Here is a 6,164-nt window from a genome sequence, read left to right on the forward strand (position 1 = left end):
CACGCACGCGCCGTCCCGTAGTGTTCACTGCGCGTGCGCCTGATCATGTTCCTCTGAGGTGATTGGGTTTCCAGATCAGCGGCCTCTGTATGAATGTTATCTCCCTGTGTGACTCATGCAATATAAACACCCCCCACCCAATGGGCGGAGGCCCATCCAGCTGGGGCTCGTAAATTCGCCCTGGACTGGGACTTTTGAGCTGTCAACCATGTTGTAGCCTTTACTTTATATTGGCTGATTAAAAGCTGTTTAATTGATTTTCTCGGGCCTCCTGAGCTTTTCTGCTGGTGATGAGGAAAACAGCAGCTGTGATTCTGGACGTCTTGGCTGCACTGGAATCAGCGCCGGCCCTAGGGTTGCTGGCGCCCCGGGCAAGCTGAACTTAGCCGCCCTTCGGGGGGGCCCGCCCGCCCGCGGGGAGGGCGGGCACCGCGCATGCGCTGGTTGGCACCGGCCCAACTGCGCATGCGCGGGACCCGAGTCTCTGGCGCCCCCTAGCACATGGCGCCCCGGGCGACTGCCCGAGTTGCCGGTACCTTGGGCTGGCCCTGACTGGAATACCCCATGATGTGGAGATGCCGGCGTTGGACTGGGGTGAGCACAGTAAGAAGTCTTACAACACCAGGTTATAGTCCAACAGGTTTGTTTCAAACGCTAGCTTTCGGAGCACTGCTCCTTCCTCAGGTGAATTAAGAGGTTTGTTCCAGAAACATATATATAGGCAAAGTCAAAGATGCCAGACAATGCTTAGAATGTGAGCATTTGCAGGTAATTGAATCTTTACAGATCCAGAGATCGGGGTGACCCCAGGTTAAAGAGGTCTGAATTGCCTCAAGGACAGTTGGGAGGATTTCGCAAGCCCAGGCCAGATGGTGGGGGATGAATGTGACATGAATCCCAGATCCCGGTTGAGGCCGTACTCATGTGTGCGGAACTTGGCTATAAGTTTCTACTCAGCGATTCTGCGTTGTCGCGCGTCCTGAAGGCCACCTTGGAGGATCCTTACCCGGAGATCAGTGGCTGAATGCCCCTGACTGCTGAAGTGTTCATCGACTGGAAGGGAACATTCCTGCCTGGTGATTGTCGTGCAATGTCCGTTCATTCGTTTTTGCAGCGTCTGCATGGTCTTGCCAATGTACCACGCTTTGGGACATCCTTTCCTGCAGCGTATGAGGTAGACAACATTGGCCGAGTCGCACGAATATGTACTGCGTACCTGGTGGGTGGTGTTCTCACATGTAACGGTGGTATCTGTGTCAATGAAATGAAAATGAAAATCGTTTATTGTCACGAATAGGCTTCACTGAAGTTACTGTGAAAAGCCCCTAGTCGCCACATTCCGGCGCCTGTCCGGGGAGGCTGGTACTGGAATCGAACCGTGCTGCTGGCCTGCTTGGTCTGCTTTAAAAGCCAGCGATTTAGCCCAGTGAGCTAAACCAGCCCCAATGATCTGGCACGTCTTGCAGAGATTGCCATAGCAGGGTTGTGTGGTGCCATGGTCGCTGTTCTGAAGTCTGGGTAGTTTGCTGCAAACAATGGTTTGTTTGAGGTTGCACGGTTGTTTGAAGGCAAGTAGTGAGGGTGTGGGGATGACCTTGGCAAGATGTTCATCTTCATCAAGGAAGTGTTGGAGGCTGCAAAGATGTTGTAGTTTCTCTGCTCCGGGAAAGTACTGGACGGCGAAGGGTACTCTGTCGGTTATGTCCTGTGTTTGTCTTCTGAGTAGGTAAGTGTGATTTCTTTTTTTGCTGTGGCGCGTTGGAACTGTCGATTGATGAGTCGATATGGTGCTCGACTCATCGATCGACAGTTCCAACGCGCCACAGCACAAAACCACACCGACGTCCTGAAGATGTCTTCTGCACTGATTAGCTGAGCTCTGCCATTATTGAGGATCGGGATGTTTTTGGAGTTTCATCCTGGTTTTTAATTGTTCTCTACCATTTATGACTGGATATGGCAGAACCTGCAGAGCTTAGATCTGATCTGTTGTGCGATTATACATCTGTCACATGCTACTTTCACTGTTCAGTATGTGTGTAGTTTCACTAGTTTCGAATTTTATTTTTCAGCATGCCTTCGAAAGGGTCCAGAGGAGGTTCACAAGAATGATCCCTGGAATGAAGAACTTGTCGTATGAAGAACGGTTGAGGACTCTGGGTCTGTACTCGTTGGAGTTTAGAAGGATGAGGGGTGATCTTATTGAAACTTACAAGATATTGCGAAGCCTGGATAGAGTGGATGTGGAGAGGATGCTTCAACTTGTAGGAAAAACTAGAACCAGAGGACAGCATCTCAAACTAAAGGGATGATCCTTTAAAACAGAGATGAGGGGGCAGCACGGTGGCCTAGTGGTTAGCACAACCGCCTCACGGCGCTGAGGTCCCAGGTTCGATCCTCTGGGTCACTGTCCGTGTGGAGTTTGCACATTCTCCCCGTGTCTGCGTGGGTTTCGCCCCCACAACCCAAAAATGTGCAGAGTAGGTGGATTGGCCACGCTAAACTGCCCCTTAATTAGAAAAAATAATTGGCTAATCTAAATTTAAAAAAAAAAACAGAGATGAGGAGGAATTTCTTCAGCCAGAGTGTGGTGAATCTGTGGAGCTCTTTGACGCAGAAAGCTGTGGAGGACAAACCACTGAGTGTCTTTAAGACAGAGATACATAGGTTCTTGATTAATAAGGGGATCAGGGATTATGGGGAGAAGGCAGGAGAATGGGGATGAGAAAATATGAGCCATGATTGAATAGTGGAGCAGACTCGATGGGCCGAGTGGCCTAATTCTGCTCCTATGTCATATGGTCTTATGAGCTTATGCGTGGAGCTGCTCTTGTCGTACATTCCTACACTCCTCCATTGATGTGGAGATGCTGGCGTTGGACTAGGATGAGTAGAGTAAAAAGCCTTGCAACACCAGGTTAAAGCCCAACATGTTTGTTTCAAACACTAGCTTTCGGAGCACTGCTCCTTCCTCAGGTGAAGGAATTCACCTGAGGAAGGAGCAGTGCTCCGAAAGCTTGTGTTTGAAACAAACATGTTGGGCTTTAACCTGGTGTTGTAAAACTTCTTGCTGTACTCCTCATTGAACCAGGGCTGGTCAGTTGGCTTGCTGGTAATGGAAGAATGGGGGAATGTGCCAGGCCATGATGTTAGATTTTGGTTGAATACAATTCTGTTGCTGCTCATTGCTCACAACCCCTCATGGATGTCTGGTTTTGAGCTGCTAGACATTCTTCATTTGTTCATTTTCAGATTATAAACTCAATTCTCTGTTCTTGATTTGCAAGTTACTTTGCTCAGAATTGGAAGAGCAGCTGTCTGCAGCTCTCCATGAAAAGGGGAGCTGTGGCGGGAACAATAAAGTTGTCTCAGTTTTCACAATGACTTAGTAGACATGGGGGAAATTCTGCCTGCACCTCAGAAGGTGGCCTTTGAATACCCTCCAGTAACAAACCTGTTGGACTTTAACCTGGCATTGTAAGACTTCTTACTGTGCTCCCCCCCCCCCCCCCCCCCCCAGTCCAACGCCGGCATCTCCACATTATGAGGTAGGTGTGCACAGCTCTCTGGAGTAATGGGGAAGGCGCTCCTCACTTTAGCATTGTACAGAACCATTACACTTTGACAGGCGCTTCCATCTGGGATTTCCCAATTTACCTGGCAGGTGTTGATAGATGTGGAACTGTGCATCTTCACCAGATTGAAAAATAGTGATCAGCAGTGCTGAGCCTGGGCCAGGAAGTGCCTGTTAGAATATTTAATTCCATATCAAATCAGATGCAGAAAGCAAAATGTCATTTAAGGAGAGGAAAATGACCAATAGAAAGCAGAAGAAAAATCATTGAAATGTTTTTTATCATTTTTAACCTTCAACGATAATTTAAAATCTAGAAGGGTATCTATAAATGAAGTACAGCACTACAGACAGCTGAAGAATTTCAATATCCAGTCTCAGGCAGCTTCTGTAAGAGCAGGGCAACTTCGGGACTCATAGAGTCATAGAGGTCGACAGTACAGTAAAGGTCCTTTGGCCCATCGCATCGGCACCAGTCAATGTAGGATCAACCCTCCTACATTCAAGCCTAAATCATTTATATAAACCACAAACAGCAAGACCCCTGTTATGTTTCTTAAATGGATGCTAGAAGTCGTTCAGCAGTTGAATGATGGTTTATTGTGCTCCGCAATAAATTACTTCGTGAGCTTTTACTTACAGAATGGCACTTGTAAAGATACTGCTTTTCTATGCTCTGCAACTAGCCCTGACCACACTTGCAGCTCTGAGCTCAACTTCCATCCCTGTCCTGCTCCCCTGTCTCTCCAGCCAAAGTGAGCGAGGGCGGGCCTTCGGCGTCACTCTTATATGTCCCCGTGCTGCCCCCTGGTGGTACTTCCATTTCCCATCAGCCCCTTCTGTACACACTCAGACGAGGATCACTACAACCCCCAACACTGTTCTTTGCATGGCTCCACTGAACAGACACTTCCAGTCAGAAAAGCACCCCTCGACCATTACCCTCTGCTTCCTATCATTTATCCAATTCTGGATCCAGTTTGCTCAGTTTCCTTGGATTCCATGGGCTCTTACCTTTGCTATCAGTCTCCCATGTGGGACCTTTTAAAAAGCCTTTCTGACGTTCCAAGTAGACTGGTCAAATGCATTTCCCTAATCTACACACCTGGTTACCTCTTCGAAAAATTCAATCAAGTTGTTCAGACATGATCTCCCTTTAACAAAACCATGCTGACTGTTCTTGATTAATCCATGCCACTACAAATACAGATTAATTTGGTGTCTCAGAATTGCTTCCAATAGTTTCCCCACCACAGAGATTAGACTGACTGGCCTGTAGTTTTCTGGTTTATCTCTTCCTCCCTTCTTGAATAATAGTGCCACGTTGGCTATCCTCCAGTCCTCTGGCCAGAGAGGAATTGAAAATTATTGCCAGCACCCTGCTATTTGATCCTTTGCCTCATTCAGCAGCCTGGGATACATTCCATTCAGTCCTGGAAATTCATCTACTCTTGTCTAGTTAATTTATTTAATTTTATCACAGTCCTTACCTACACAGTCCCTGTCACCGGTGAACACCGACATATAGTATTGATTTATAACCCAATTTACGTCCTCCAGCTCTACACAATTTACACTGTGGGCCTTAATAGGCCCTACTCTTTCCCTAATTATCCTTTTACCCTTAATCTACTTGTAAAATAATTTAGGATTTCCTTTATTTTACCTGCTAGTCTCCTTTCATGTCCTCTTTTAGCTCTCCTAATTTACTTTTTAAGTTCTCTCTTGCACATTCTATAAGCCTCAGGACTCCTACAGTTTTGAGTCCTTGGTATTGGCCATAAACCTCCTTTTTTTCTTTATCCAATGCTGTATACCCCTCAATATCCAGGGTTCACTGGATTTGTTGGACTTGCCCTTTTTCTTTATTGGAACATGTTGGCCTTGCACTCTTGAATGCACCCCACTGTTCTGTAACAGATTTACCTAAATATGCCTGCTCCCAGTCCACTCTAGCCACTCATGTCGAATCTTGTAAAAATTGGCTTTCCACCAGTTTAGAACTTTAATTTCAGGTCCATCCTTGTCCTTTTGCATAACAAACTTGAATCTAATGGAGTTATGATCGCTGTCTGCAAAATGTTCCCCCACTTGTACCTTCAACCACTAGCCCAGTTTTTTCCCCTAAAGTAGGACTTTCTACATACTGGCTTAAAAGGTTCTCCTGGATGCATTGTAAGAATTACTCCCCCTCTATATCTTTCACACCATGACTACCCCATTAATGTTAATGAAGTTGGAATCCCCCCTACTATTACTACCCTATTACTTTTACACGCTTCTGAAATTTATCTACATACCTGCTCTTCTATTTCTCTCTGACTGTTGGGAGGCCTATAGAACACTCCCAGCAATGCAATTACTCCTTTTTGGTTTTGATGTTCTATCCATATGGCTTCATTCTAAGATGTCATATCTCCTTACTGCTGCAATCGATTCCCTGATCAAAATTGTGACACCCTGTCTTTCACATTCCCTTTCTTTCATGAAGATTCTGTATCCTGGAATATTGAGCTGCCAAGTCTCCCCCACTCTAAACCATGTTGCAGTGATAACAATTACACCATACACCGATGGTTTAATTTGTGCA

This window comes from Scyliorhinus canicula, chromosome 12, assembly GCF_902713615.1.
Source record: "Scyliorhinus canicula chromosome 12, sScyCan1.1, whole genome shotgun sequence".
Classification (NCBI taxonomy): domain Eukaryota; kingdom Metazoa; phylum Chordata; class Chondrichthyes; order Carcharhiniformes; family Scyliorhinidae; genus Scyliorhinus; species Scyliorhinus canicula.